This window comes from Otolemur garnettii, unplaced genomic scaffold (genome assembly GCF_000181295.1).
Source record: "Otolemur garnettii isolate 467f Iridium unplaced genomic scaffold, OtoGar3 scaffold00001, whole genome shotgun sequence".
Taxonomy (NCBI): Eukaryota; Metazoa; Chordata; class Mammalia; order Primates; family Galagidae; genus Otolemur; species Otolemur garnettii.
Genome location: NW_003852396.1, coordinates 15,867,362 through 15,883,550, shown reverse-complemented (window position 1 = coordinate 15,883,550; position 16,189 = coordinate 15,867,362). Strand labels below are relative to the sequence as shown.

The 16,189-nt window shown below is 36.8% G+C and overlaps 1 protein-coding gene across 2 annotated transcripts in view; it reads left to right on the top strand.

Annotated features, from left to right (window-relative positions):
• TMEM135 (transmembrane protein 135) overlaps nt 1-16,189 on the top strand; it is a 242,961-nt gene that overhangs the window by 7,345 nt on the left and 219,427 nt on the right. The window lies entirely within an intron of this gene.

Genomic DNA, 16,189 nt, shown 5'->3' with positions numbered 1-16,189 from the left:
AAAAAAAAAAAAAAAAAAAAAAAAGACAGTGATTTGGCAGGTTTTCTAGAGGAAGCAAGAATAGTAACGAGACTTTGAAATTTAGGTAACAGGCATTTATTTTTGCTTTTGCTTTAAAAAAAACACAAGAAACCCTGAAGTCATTGAAAATTGAAAACTACTGAGAGTATCTGTCTGTATTATCTGACTTTGGAGATCATGAAATTGTAAATTAGTGCATAACCCCGCTTTGAGATCTAGTTTATAGTTGTGTAAATGAGGTACTCTCCTTATCTCTATTTAATAACTAAGCAATGATTTTTACACTATCCCTTTGGAGATGCGAGGAGTGTTTGGCCTTTTTTTTTTAAAATGAACAATCAGTGATCAATTTTCTTATTCACTAATGTAACAATTTGCATTTGTTGAACTTGGTTTTTATATGTGACTTGTTATTCTTTAGCTGCTCTTTGTTGAATACAAAGTATAACATCTAGCACATGGTCTCAAGTTGAGAGGTGAAGGCTTACTATCACAGTAAATACTTTCTCAACTCTTTTCTGTGGCAGCTATCTCTGAGTATAGATGGCTAAATCTAGTTTACCATTATTTCCCTCTTTTGTTATCACAGATAAGGGATAAAAATTAATAAATATTGAAATATAGGTTCTAAATGATTATGACCCATCACTGTTCATATTTCTGAGAGATTAGGTTTTCATTAAAATGGGTGTTTGATTAAAAAAAAGTTTTAAAGCCTTCATATCCTTACTATTTTTTTTGTTACTTAAAAAAATTATTGAATAGACTTTATTTATTTATTTATTTCAGAATATTATGGGAATATAATTGTTTTGGTTACATACATTGCTTTTGTACTGTTTGTTTTAAAGTTATAGGTGGGCCTGTCACCCAGACAGTGCCTTGTATCTGTTAGGTGTGAATTTATCCTTATTTCCTCCCCCCCACCTATGTGATTTTTGTTGAGTGCTATTTCTGTATGTGCACAGAAGCATTGATTGATTAGTTCCCCTCGTGATCCTGCTGCCTCAGCTTCCCAAGTACTGGGATTACAGGTGTGAGCTACTGTTGTTCCTGGTTGACTTTCTCTTTTTATGAATCATGACTCTGAGAAAAAAATTCTTGCCCCAGTTGCATAAGCAATATATATGAATATTTGCTTTTATTGATTATGACAAGAGAATGTGGATTGAAAAGCTGGAGCACAAATTTATGTTGTATAAACTTATCTGTTCAAGCTTGGAAGTGATCAAAGAAGTGGCAAGACTTAGATGATAGATTGATCATTTATTCAATTATTTATTGAGTACTTATCACACACTTTGTTAGGTGGTAATTAGAGAAGGGGAATTAATTAAACTGATTGTTTAACAAAGAACTTTAAACAATGTGTTGGTACAATTGTTTTGTGTTACAGTTACTTGCATTACTTGTGTAGTGTAGTGCTGCAGTCACCACCCCGGGCTATAGACTAGTACCATTCCGTGGTCTGTTAGGAACCAGGCCATACAGCACGAGGTGAGCAGTGGGTTAGTGAGCAAAGCTTCATCTGTATTTACAGTGGCTCCCCATTGCTTATATCACTAGCTGAGGTCCACCTCCTGTCAGATTATCAATAGCATTAGATTCTTATAGGAGCATGAACCCTGCTATAAACTGCATACAGGAGGGATCTGAGTTGCAGATGCCTTCTGAGAGACTAATACCTAATGATCTGAGGTGGAGCTGAGGTGGTGATGAGCAGTGGCTGCAAACATCATTAACAGAGAGGTTTGACTGCACAGGGGCCGTAAGACTGTAATAAATCAATTGCTTGCAGACTCACATCAAACCTCCTCAATCCTTTGATCCATGGAAAAATTGTCTTACATGAAACCAGTCCCTGCTACCAAGAAGGATGGAAACCACTGGTATAGAGTGAAATATGTTCACATCCCTAAGGCACATAGTAGTGCATAAAGTGGTTGGTACTTTGATGGTTAAGGCTTTTATAATATTTAGACTCATTTTTCTTCAATTATCATAACACTGTATTTGAAACTTATTTGAATTTCTGTTTGGTTAAACTTTTAAATAGTCTTTTGATTAATCACTAATCTTAGTTTGTTTTCTATTCATTGAAAGAATGTTGTAATTGAGATTTGTGCCTCTTTGAAAACTTCATGTAATATGAAATGAATTTGTTTTACCTTGGGATACTAGGAAAGTAGTTAATAAGTATTTGTTAATGAGCCTGAATAATGAGTCAAAGTAGTGTTGTAAATTGACATTATAATATATATATGATATAGGAGGCCCTTTCTTTTCTCATAATTATATTTGTGGAGAATCAATAATTGAAATGAATGAGTATGGATTTTAATTAACTTTGCTTGTAGCAGAATTGAAAAATATTCAGTAACTCAGTAAAATGGACTTTAAAGAATTTATATGTGAAAAAATATTGTAAGGAATAATGCTAGGTGAAGTGTTATCAGCTTTGAGTAAGGTCGTTTTATCAGAGTGCTGAGTTTACAGTGTTGTCAGCTTATTGCCATTTATTTTGTGTAGTGTTTTGATTTATTACATTTGTTAGTTTGCTTTGGTTTCTTGAATCCAACTGGATCTTTGGGGTTTGGTTTGTGATGGGTCCACTTTGGGAGTTTTCCTTGAAGGATTCTGTATCTTTTGGCAGAGATGAAAGAAGCTTGTTCAGATCAGCCTTGATTTTTAAACCTTCAATGGGACCATTTTTTTTAGACCTGTATCTCAGAAACTGTCAGGCACAGGAGGTACTGAATTGGCCATGACCAAGCTGAGTTTTGCAATGTTCCCATAGCTTCTTTTAGAGCTCATAGAGTGTAGTGTAACTGTGTTTACCCCGAGTCTTCATTTCCACTCCCTTTCTCTTTCCTAGTCTTATCTCATTCATCAGATATGACAGAGTGTCTACAATAAGTCAGAATTACAGGAGTGGGAAAACGTGGAAGTTATAGTTAGGGGGGTAGGTAAACTTAAAGAATTACATAAAAAATTTTTCCAACTGTGGTAAGTGCTGTTAAGGGGATGTGTAGGGTGTTACTGAGCTATGTTGCGAGAGGGGCCATTCTAGTGTGGAAAATCTGAGGTTTTCCCAGGGAAGTGACAGTGATTATATAAATGTATAGTAAGTGAATATGTATTAGGCTTAATATTTGTGCAAAAAAATCAAACTTTGGAGTGAGAAAATGGAGATAAATAAGAAGCAATTACTTTACAGAAAGAGAGTTTATTTGATAATTTCTTAAATCCAGTTTTCTGGCCAAGAATTTGATTTCTTTCCATTCAAATTTAGCTTTTACTTAAGGTCAAAGGCAGTAAGAAAACATTATGTTAGGCATACAAATCCCCTGTTAATATATTCTCTGACATAGAAGTTTCCTTCTAATAAAGTTTGTATTTTAAATTATGGTCGTCACAAAATTTTAGTTACAAATTTTAGAAAAACTGTTTTGAACAACTTCTATTTTCCTTTATCCATATAAAGGTAAACGTGGCTTTGGGCAAAATTATGAAGTCTAAGAAGTCAGGCATCTTTAAAAGCTTTCTTTTTCTGTTCTCTTTTCTCTTATTTCTTTAAAAATTTTTTTTTTTTTTAAATTTTTGCTTTCAATTTCTGCTGGCTTTCACTTTATCTTAATTTGAAGCTTTTTTTTTTTTTTAAAGTTTATTTATTTTTTTTGCTTCTTCCTCCTGTAGTGATTCTCTTGCCCCCCATGTAGCTGGGATCACAACGTCCAGCTGTTTTTTTTTTTTGTAGAGATGGGGTCTCACTCTGGCTCAATCTGGCTCATGCTGGTCTTCCACTACTGGCCTCCAACTTGGCTGAGCTCAGGTGATCCACCCGCCTCGGCTTCCCACAGTGCTGGGACAACAGGCCTGAGCCACCACGCCGGGCCTCTTTTCTCTTATTTCATGGTTAGATTTCTTTTATGCTTCAAGTAGGGGGTCAAGGTTAACCTATCAAAAATAGTATAGGATTTTATATCTACAAATAGTTGGTGGACTAATTATTAGATTTCAGTTTGAGTGGAAGTGTAATTTAAGCTTTTTGAGAAAGGCATTGTTTTCTGTTAGTGGAATTTTATATGTCAATAAATGGTGGAGCAGTTGATTTTTTTTTGTCAAGATAGTTGCCCATTGTCTGTGATTTCTTTTCTTGCTCAAATGGTTCCTACTTCCTGGGCTGGAACTCTTAGTTTGCTTGAGTTCTGTTTTAAGGATTTAATTGATTACATCCAATATTCCTATTGGAGAGACTGGGATAAATATGCATACTTTTAATTTTCATCTGAATAAAGTTCTTCAATAAGAAACATATTATTAGAACTTTTTCATTAATGAAGAAAGATATTCTATATTAGTGTCCATGATACCTGTATTTAAGTGTAAAGAAGATGACAGGGTATAAAAATTTGTTTTGGCTTAAAGTTGTAGTGCTGTGTGGTGAGTTATATCAGTAAAAGCTGAAGTGACAGGTATGTTTTCAAGATTGCCCCTGTATTAGGTACCTGAAATATTAATTTTACTTAGTCATTTTGGAACAAGGGTAAATATCAAGGCAGGGTTTAAACTGAGTCTTGCTTATGATTGTATTTTGTTTCCATATTGTATCTTAAGTATATTTTCATGTTTATCTTGGAAGCCTATCTCAAGCTTTATATAAATTAGAAAGTGTAGAAGGGTAAGGAAATTATAGGTGAAGTATATAAGGCTTGGTGGTCATCAAGCTTATATGATTTTCATTATAGGGAGGCTTTGCAGTGAATAGTTAAGGGAAACTTTTGAAGCTTTGCTTGTATCCTCCCACACATACTATTAACAAGCTGCCCTAGTTTTTTTGGTTTGTTTTATTTTTAATAAGCTGATTGTCTGTATCTGAAGAGGCAGTTGGTGTAGGGCATTGGATATAAGGCACAACAAGATCATAGCTTGCTGTGGGAATCATATGAGATTGTACATATATAAAAGCTTTGAAAATTGTGAAAAGATAGGTAAATATTGATTTGTGGTACCTGTGGTTTTGTTTCTGATATTTATATTTGGCTGTTGTAGCTTATAATTTTAACCTTAAAAATATAAATGTTAGAAGCAATTCAGATGTAGCATATTAAGGTTCTTCATAGAAAGAGAATCCATTGGAGAGAGAGGAAGAGAGAGACAGAGAGACAGAGAGTGAGAGAAAAAAAAAAGAAAGAAAGAAAAGAACTGTCCCGGCTCGGTGCCTGTGGCACAAATGGCTAAGGCTCCAGCCACATACACCTGAGCTGGCGGGTTCAAATCCAGCCCAGGCCCGCCAAACAACAATGACGGCTGCAACCAAAAAATAGCCGGGTGTTGTGGTGGGCACCTGTGGTCCCAGCTACTTGGGAGATGGAGGCAAGAGCATCACTTGAGCCCAGGAGTTGGAGGTTGCAGTGAGCTGTGATGCCATGACACTCTACCCAGGGTGACAGCTTGAGGCTCTGGCTCAGAAAAAAAAAGAACCGTCTCACAATTATGGAGGCTGAGAATTGACAAGCTGTGCAGGTGGCAGGCTGGAGAACCAAGAGAGCTCATGGGAAGACCAGAAAAAAACCAATGTCATAGCTCACTAAATCAGGTAGGAGCTTATCTTTTTGTTTTATTCAGGTCAATTGGTTGGATATGGGCAATTCATATAAGGGAAAATTATCTTACCTAGAAACACCTTTGCCTACACATCCAGACTGATGTATGAACAAAAGTCTGGGCATGCCTTGGCCTAGTCAGGTTGACACATAAAATTAACTGTTATATACAACGTAAACTTATTGGTGGCAACAAAGTAATTCTACCTTTTTTGTTATGATAAATATTTTTTAAAAACAAAGTTTTATTTTTTAAAGGGACTTTGAAATTTTTTAGAGAAAAAACACAGGATGTCTTCTTACCATAGATGAATACTCTAATTTAGTTCCCTTCATTGAAATTCTGTTTTCATTTTGAATCTGTTGGGGCTGCAAAATGTAGCTTAGGTATTATCCTCCCCTCCCCCCAGAGATGGTGTATTAGGGGCTTTGTTAGCTAGACTCTTCCACATGGAAATAGTAAAACCGTGCAGACAGTAACACTGGGAGCTTTTATTCAAGAAGAAATATGGAAATTCACCAAAAAAACAAACAGAGAAAGAAAGAAAGAAAGAAAGAAACAAAGGATCCTAGGGAAGAAAAGGTACTCAAGCAGCCTGCGTGGTGGCCTTTGGCTGAGAAGAGTGAGTGAAGCCCCAGTGTAGGGGAGGGACAGACTCTACACTTTTCCACTGGAGAACACCTTGATTTTCCCAGACCCTGGTGCTAACCTGGGGAGAGGTCGGGAGAGGTATAGGCACCAGGAAAAGTTGCAGGCATTATCGTGGCCTGGGGACCAACAGGAGGATGACATTTTCAACAGGCTCATATTAAGCTGCTCAGTGATTGGTGACCTGGCAGCAGTGGCTGCTGGGAGCATTTGAGTCTTGGACCAGAGATTTCAAGCACCAGATCTGGAGGAAGGGAAGCCCCCCTATAACCAGAATCATGTGGTGAGTGTGGAGTGTGTTCTGGTTGTAGGCACTGTAACTAAGTGTCCTCCCTTTACTAGACTGAAATGGGAGGAGATTGGCTGAAGCTATGTTTCTCTCAGGCAGCAAGATCTGTGGACAGGGATGACTTTGGGACCAGTCTGTATTTGACATTGCTGGCCCTGCTTGCTCCTTTGCTCAGTCAGGGAAGCAAGCCCTTGGGGAAGGGCATTTCGCCAAGGGGGCATCCCTTGAGAAAGGGGACAAGAGTGCACGCTTTATCTGTGCCTGAGAGCTCCCCACCGGAGGAAGAATGACTGTGCTGTTTCTAGTTAAGACATGGTGTTGTGCCTGGCTCGGTAAGTAGGGAGTGTGACTCTATTCCAGTGGCCAAGTAATTTTAGCAGCCTGGGCTGGACATAGAGAGGAGGCTTTTCCAACCCCCACCCAAAGTTGTGGACATAGCCACAGCTCCTCCCATGGAGGTCTGACCAAGTATACCAGAGGATGACTGTTCTTGGGTTTCAGAGTACAGCTGCAGCTCCATTGGTGGAGATGAGGCTACTCTCCCCCTACAGAGTTCTCTTGACTATAAATGGATTAACTGCTTAACTTAAAAGATAAAGATTGGTAGAAAGGATAAAATAACAATGTAATTATATACTGCCCGCACGAAATTCACTTAACTGGTAAAGATTCTTATATACTCAAGGTAACAGGGTAGAAAATGATATTCCATGCAAACGGAAACCAAAAGCAAGTAGGAGCATCTGTGCTTATATCAGTTAAAACAGACTTTAAATCAAAACAGTAAAAATACACGAAGAAGGTCATTATATAATAATAAAGGGATCAACTTAAGCAGATATAACAATTCTAAATATATATACATATGTAAATATACATAACAGAATACCCAGATTAATAAAACAAATACTACTAGACCTAAGAAAAGAGATAGAAAATAATACAACAATTGTGGGGGACTTCAACATCCCCTTGTTAGCACTACACAGATCATCAAGGCAGAAAATCAGCAAATAAACTCTGGACTTAAATTGGACACAAAATATATATTCTTTTCATCAGCTTATAGAACATTTTCCAAAATAGACCATATGTTAGGCTGCAAACAAATGTCAGTAACTTAAAACAATTATCAGTTTTCTTCTCAGACTACAGTAGAATAAAACTAGAAATTAATACAGAGAAGAACTCTCAGAATGATACAAATACATGAAAATTAACACCCTGTTCCTAAGTGATGTTTGTATTAATGATGAAATCATAGCAGAAATGAAAAAAAATTTGAAGTGAATGAAAATAGAGACAATATATTGAGACCTCAGGGATACAGTAAAAGCAGTGCTAAGAAGAAAGTTCACTGCGCTAAATGCCTACATTAAAAGAGCAGAAAGAGCACAAGTTAACAACCTAGTAAGGCACCAGGGAACTAGACAAACAAGAACAAACCAAACTCAGAGCTAGCAGAAGAAAATAAATAAATATCAGAGCAGAAATAAACCACATTGAGGCCAAAGACATAATACAAAGAATCAGTGAAATAAAAAGTTGGTTCTTTGAAAAGATAAACAGGATTGATAGCTAGAACAACTAGGAAAAGTAGAGAGAAGATTCATTTAAACACAGTCGGAAGTGAAAAAGGAGATATTACAATTGATAACATGGAAATGCATAAGGTTCTTTAGGACTGCTATGAACACCTCTGTTACCACATGCAGCCTGTCAACATCGAACCAGGAAGAAATAGAAATCTTGAACAGACCAATAATGAGTAATGAGATTAAGTTGGTAATAAAAAGTGTCTCAACAACAACAGCAACAACAACAACAAAAATCCCAAGACCAAACAGATTCGTAGCCACATTCTACCAGACATACAAAGGAGAACTAGTATCAATCCTCTTGAAACTGTATAAAAAATAGAGGAGGAGGGAAGCCTGCCTAACTTGTTCTATGAAGTATCACCTCGATACAAAAGTTAGGCAAGGAATAACAGCAAAAGAAAACTGCAGCCCAGTATCTCACAAAATTAGATGAAAAATTCTCAACAAAAATACTGGGAAACAAATCCAGCAGCACATAAAAAGATAATTAACCTCAATCAAGTGGGTTTTATTCCAGGGATACAAGGTTGGTTTAACATATACAAATTAATAAATGCGATTCACCACATAAAGAGAATGAAAAATAACCATACGATTGGCCAGGTGTGGTAGCTTACGACTGTAATCCTAGTACTCTGGGAGGCTGAAATCCTCCCTAGTACTCTGGGAGGCTGAGGTGAGTAGATTGCTTGAGCTCGGGAGTTCAAGACCAGCCTGAGGAAGAGCAAGACCCTGTCTGTACTAAAAATAGAAAAATAAGCTAGGCATTGTGGCAGGCACCTGTACTCCCAGCTACTTGGGAGGGTGAGGGAAGAGGATTACTTGAGCCCAAGAGTTTGAGATTTCTGTGAGCTATGATGCAGTGGCATTCTACCCAGGATGAAAGAGTGAGACTCTGTCTCAAAAGAACAAACATAAAAAATATGAATAAATGCAAGAAAAGCATTCTATAAAATCCAGTAACCCCCTCATGATACAAACATTTAAATTATGCATAAAAGGAACATATGTGTTATACTCACAACAATAAATGCCATATTTGTGAACCTACCATCAACATCAGACTGACAAAGGAAGATTCAAAACATTTGCTGTCATAACTGGAACAAGACAAGGATGCCCACTATTGTCACTTCTATTCAGCATAGTCCCAGAAGTCCCAGCCAGAGCAGTCAGGTAAGAGAAAGAAATAAAAGGTATCCAAATTGGAAAAGTATCTGTTTGCCTATGATGTGATCTTATAATTAGAAAACGGTAAAGATTCCTCCAAAAGACTCATAGATTTCATAAGTGAATTCAGTAAAGTTTCAAGATAAAAAATCAATGTACAAAAATCAATACATTATTATACAATAATAATGACTAAGAAATTAATGTCATTTATAATAATTACAAAAAAACTAGGTATAGGTTTAATCAATGGGGTATCTTTACCAAGAAAATGATACATCTCTGATTAAAGAAATCATAGATGAAGCGAACAAATGGGAAAGCATCTCATGCTCATGGATTAGAAAAGTTGATACTGTGAAAATGAGTATACTGCTGAAAGCAATCTACAGGTTCAGTGCAATTGCTATCAAAAGACTAAAGTCATTTTTAAAGAAGTAGGACAAAAATCTTAATTCATATGGATCTACAAAAAGTCTGAATCCCCAAAGCAGTCCTAAGTACAAAGAACAAAGTTGGAAGCATTACATTATCTGACTTCAGATTATACCATAAGGTACAGTAATCAGTCAGTGTGACACTGGTACAAAAAGAGACACAGTGGAACAGAGTAGAGAACCCAGAAATCAGCAACCAACTGATGTTCCACAAAGCAGACAAAAACATACTCTGGGGAAAGGACACCCTATTTAATAAATGGTGCAGGGAAAATTGGATAGCCTCATGCAAAGGGATGAAACTGGATCCCTGTCTCTTGCCATGTACAAAAATTAACTCATGATGGATTAAAAAGTTAAATGTAACACCTGAAACTAAAAATAATAGAAGAAAATCTAGGGAAAACTCTTCTGGATGTTGGGTTTAGTAAATAATTTATGACTAAGGCCCCAAAAACAAATGCAACAAAATAAAAAATAAACAAATGAGACTTAAACTATAAAGCTTCTGTACTGCAAAAGAAATAACAGAATAAATAGGCAACGTTCAGGATGGGAGAAAATACAAACTATGCATCCAAGAGTGGACTAACATCCAGAGGCTACTGAGGAAAGAAAAAGACAACTCCCTTACAAAGCGGGCAAAGGATATGAACAGATGTTTTCAAAAGAAGACATACAAATGGCCAAGAAACATGACAAAATGCTCAACATCACCGTCATCAGAGAAATGTTAAGTTAAAACCACAATGAGATGCCATCTTATTCTACTCAGAGTGACCATTATTAAAAGTCAGAGGACAACAGGTATTTCGAGGATGCAAACACAAGGGAACACTTATACGCTGTTGATGGGAATGTAAATCACTGCAATCTGTGGCAAACACCATGGGGATTTCTCAAAGAACCGAAATAGATCTACCATTTGATGCCACAGTTACACTAGTGGGTGTCTATCAGAGGGAAACAAATTATATCAAAAAGATAACCTGCATGTATGTTTCTCATGGCACTATTTACAGTAGCAGAGATATGGAATCAACCTATGTGTCCCATCAAGCAATGATTAGATAAAGAAAATGTGGTGTGTGTGTATATATATATATATTTATATTTATATGTATATAAATATTAACATATATACACACACCCCATGGAGTGCTACTCAGCCACAAAAAAGGATAAAATAATGAACTGGAGGCCCTTATTGTGAGTGAAATAACTCAGAAAGTCAAGTGGGAGCTAAGTAATGAGTAGGCATGGACACCCAACGTGGACTAATAGTGGAGTTTTGGAAGGGGGGAAAGATGGAGGTTGGGAGGAGGCTGAGGGCTGAGATATTGCTTGATGGGTACTGAATATGCTTATTGGGTGACTTCCCCTCTATGCAAAATATCCATGTAACAAATCTGCACATATACCCTGTAAATATGTAAAAATAACTCCCTTGCAATTGTGTTCAAATAAAAAAAATAGTTTAGTTTTGATTGTCATGCTGATATCTTAACTTCTCTGAATAATGCAGTACAGTTCTTTCCTGACCATGTAACAGGTTCTGGTGAACACTCCTAATATGTACTGATTCTACCATTAGTGAATGTGGGGAGGACTTGATGCCTAATTGAGTTCTTTATAGTTTTTCCAGTTGCCGTTTCTTCTCTCAGATAATTGGATTACCAGAGACACATATCTCTTCTAAACACTTAATAAAACAAACCTGTACAACACAAAAAGGAACTGGAGTTGGAGAAGGGAATAATTCTGTAATGGAAACTAACATTTTAAAAGTGCCTAATCTGTGCTAGTTACTTACTAAATACTTTTATTTAAAAAAATGCTGAAATCTTAGAAGAGGAAGGAAAGCTGTCTATTCTTTTCTATCAGGATCAGTACTTTTTATTTGCTTATTTAGTTTTGTAAATGTTATGTTTCTTTTTTCATGGTGAGTGCCTGTAGACTGGGAATGTCCTTTTCAGCCTTGGAGTCATTACGATACTGTTATCTAGTCTTCCCACCTGTTAGATCACTGGTCTATGTGTATATACCTTATTCCTGAATAGTCAGCTTACTTTTTATGTCTTGTTGTATTTTCCCTATAGGAAAATAGAGATGAGTAACCTCCTTTAGGGGATATCAAGTCACAGGTTTTAATTTATAACATGCACCATAGGTTAGTGATATTTCTCTTCATTTAGGATATATTTGACTTTGATATCAAGTGGTAGTTTGAGAGCAACTTGCCTGACTTCAATCCTTGTTCTGCTACTTATTAGTTTTGTGACCTTGGGCAACTTTAATCTCTCTCAATGTTTTCTTATCTCTCAAAAGGGGATAATAATCATGTCATCTCACAGATTGTTACAAATATTGAGTTAACGTTTCTATGGTGTTTAGGACAGTGCCTGGCTCAAAGCAAGTACACTGTTAAGTGTTTCTTTCTTCCTTCCTTTTTTTTTTTTTTTGGCACTTTTTGGCTGGGGCTGGGTTTGAACTTGCCACCTCAGGTATATGGGGCTGGTGCCCTACTGCTTTGAGCCACAGGCACCGCCTGGTAAGTGTTTTTTTAATAAAAATTCTGATAATAAATTATCAAAATTCTTTATGCTGTTTCCTTTAAAGCACTTATTCTCACTCAATAAGGTGCAATTTTATATCCTAGGAGACATTTAGCAATGTCTGGAGACATTTTTGGTTGTCACAACTGAGGGTATGTTACTGGTATTTAGAAAGTAGAGGCCAGGGGGGCCGGTGTGCCTGTAATCCCAGCGCTTGGGAGGCCGAGGCGGGTGGATTGGCTGAACTGACAGGTTCAAGACCAGCCTGAGCCAGAGCAAGACCTTGTTTCTACTTGGGAGGCTGAGGCAAGAGAATCACTTAAATCCAAGAGTGTGAGGTTGCTATGAGCTGTAATACCACGGCACTTTACTGAGGGTGACATAGTGAGATTCTATCTCAAAAAAAAAAAAAAAAGAAAGAAGAGGCCAAGGATGTGGGTGCATAGGTTCCCACCTCCCCAACTCCCCCCAACAAATGATATGGGCCAAAGTGTCAGTAGCGCCTAGGTTGAGTGATACTGCTTTAAACAAATCATTATTTGCTAGTGATTATTTTATGAAAGATTAAAATGGATGCAGCCTAAAATCTACTTTAATTGTGAACATTTTTTCTCCCCCTGAACCTAGAATGGTCAGGCTCTTTAGAAAGGAACTCTTTTGTAAGAGGTTAGTGAACAAGCTCTGGGGCTCACAGTTTTGGCTAATTCAGAGTTTGGTACCAATAAGGTGAAGATCATGGGTCCAGCCCCTTTGTTCTAGTCCATGGCCGTAGAGTGTGATTCCAATACTGGTAAATCCTCACTGTGGCAAAGTGCACCCTTAATCACATGGGGAAACAGACCAGGGACAAACAAGGGACTATAAGAGAATAAAATGAAATGCACATAGTCCTGACGGGTGTTTAGTGGTGATGCTCTTATAAAGAGTTATCCTAAATTGGGGGCCTGCACTTGTAGTTTTGCGTCACTCTCTAGTCTAGCCTGTGTGTCAGTCATGGTCTCCCTTCTTGCCTTTGGTGAACTTTGCTTAATGTTACCTCTGTCTTTTGACTCTTGCCTGGAATATTTATGAAGATAGTGACTTATGTTTTCTTTTAAACACTTTTTTGTTTTATAATGTTCAAATTTAGATCTATAATCTATCTCAAGTTAATTTTTGTGTATAGTATGAGGCAGGGTTAAAGTTAATTTTTTTCTACACAAATAACCAGTTTTTCCAGTGCCATTTATTATTATATGTATAACTTTAGAGGTGGAAAAAAAGAATTCTTTGTGTTATTTAATTTAACTTCTTTATTTAAGAAATGAGTTTTGAAATCTAATGAGAATCTAAACAAAGATTCTTCAAAGGAATAATTGTAGAGTTAAGATTGAAAATCAGATCTGATTATTTTTTAGTTTCATGCTGATTATTTCCATTCCTTATTCAGATTTTTACTGTAATATTTAATCCTTACTTTCTTACACTTGTTCACTCCTCAGTATCATAAATTGTAACATACATTTCTTGTAAAAAGTGTGGAAACTATCGAGAGGAAAATTAAAACTCTGTTACCCGCTGGAGATCACCGGTGTCTGACACTAGTGTTTGTTCTCTGTGTTCATTACACATGTCCTGTCTGTTCCTTAGTCTGTCTTTTTACTTTATGTATTTTTACTTATTTTCCTAGGTTAATAACTAGTCTTCTAAAACCAGGTTATATAAATGTAAGTAAACAAATCCGAGTATGTGTTTTTTTTTTTTTTTTGAGACAGAGTCTGGGTTTTTTTTTTAAACCCAGAGACAAATCACTTAGGTTTAAGCAATTCTCTTGCCTCAGCCTCCCAAGTAGCTGAAACTACAGGCGCCTGCCATAATGCCTGGCTATTTTTTGGTTGTAGCTGTCATTATTGTTTGGCAGGCCCGGCTGGATTCAAACCCACCATCTCCTGTGTATGTGGCTGATGCCCTAGCCACTTGAGCTATAGGCATCGAGCCCCAAGTATGTATTTTAACTATCGTGGAAAAAGATTTTAGCAAAATCTTTGTATGCATCTTTGAAAAATTTATAAAGAATTAATGAGAATTATTTGATGAAAACATATGAACATTACAAAACCTTTGATATAAAATGTGGTATCGCTAATGATGATTTTATACATTAGTACAAAATTGTTACGTGGCTAGCGTAAGTTCCAGTGTGCTATTTGATTACATCAGTGCTTCCTAACCTTTCTCGTGCTCTCGGATGCTGTGGCGCATGTAGAAAATGGTAAGGATGAGTGGCACACTGGGGAAGACTGAGGTGGTGATCTCCCTGCTGTTACCCCAGTTCTGGCTGGTCTAACCAGACTCCTGAGAGGGTCAGTATTTTAGCCACTTACAATCCGTGGAGGGAAGCTGTGGGTTAGAGCACAATGATGATAAGGTCCTGGGTTATCTCCTGTGTTGTGTTAGAAATTCCCCGTTTCTTACAAAGGACTGTACAGTTTGGTCTACCCATCTGGTAAATAATGTACCATTTATCCACTTTACTGTTAGTAGACATTTAGGGTGTTCCAGTATGTGAATATATCTTTTGATGGAAATAAGCACTTATTTCTTTTGGGTACACATCCAGGAATGGAATTGCTGGGTCATAGAGTAGGTACATTTAGTCTTATTAGATACTGTCAGTTTTCCCAAGTATGTAACTGTAACATTTTACATTCTCATGAACAATGTGTGAGAGCTGCAGTTTCCCACATTCGCACCAGCACGTCTGGATCACCGTTTTTGTCTTTATAGTGTGTGTGGGGGCTTATTTCATTGTGCAATTCTCTGATGACTAATGATGAAAAAATTATATATACCTATTGGCTGTGTGAATAATTGCTTTTTTAAAAAATTGAACTTTTTCCTTTGGAGATAATTGTAAATTCACATACACTTACAAGAAATGATGGAGATTCAATTTCTCCCAGTAGTAAAACAGTAGTGTAGTATGAACAAAAATAAGAGCATTGATATAGTCAGGACACAGAATGTTTCCCTCTCCAGAAAGACCCCTAATGTTGTCCTTTTATAGCCATACTCACTTTTTACCAAGTTACCCTTCTCCCCTAAATTATTCTTCGTTTCTGTAATTTTGTCATTTCAAGAATGTTATATAAATGAAATCATACAGTGTGCAGTCCTTTGGGGTTGGCTTTTTGCACTCAGTATAAATTCCCTGGAAATTTATCCAAGTTTCATGTGTTACTAGTTTGTTCCTGTTTATGGCTGAGTAGTATTCCATGGTATGGATATATTGCCTGTATCCATAGGTGAGGACGTCTGTATTGTTTCCAGTTTTTAATGTTACTGCCAAAGCTGCTGTAAGCATCTGTGTACAGGTTTTTGTGTAAACTTAATTTTTCATTTCTCAGAGATAAACCTGGGGCTGTCATTGCTGAGTTGGGTAGTAGTTGCTTGTTTAGCTTATCAAGAAACTGCCAAACTGTTTTCCAGAAGGGCTGTCCCATTTCACATCTCCACCCCCAATGCATGAGTGCTCCAGTTCCTCGGACTCCTTGCTGTGTGGTGTTGTCACTCTTGTTTTATTTTGCACATTCTGATAGTCGTACAGTGGCAGCCTGTTGTGATTTGATTTAGCATTTCCCTAATGGCTGATGTGCTTTTTGCTGCCCGTATGTCATCTTCTGCAAAATATTTGTTCATTGGACTGTTTACTGTTTTGCTGTTGACTTTCCTTATGTATTCTAAATACTAGTTCTTCATTAGATATGTGATTTATAGGTATTTTTTCCTTTTCTATAGCCCACTGTTTTTCAACCTTTTTTATCTCATGATACACTTGAACCTCAGTTAAACTTCCATGACACGTTATGTTGATTAAAAAAA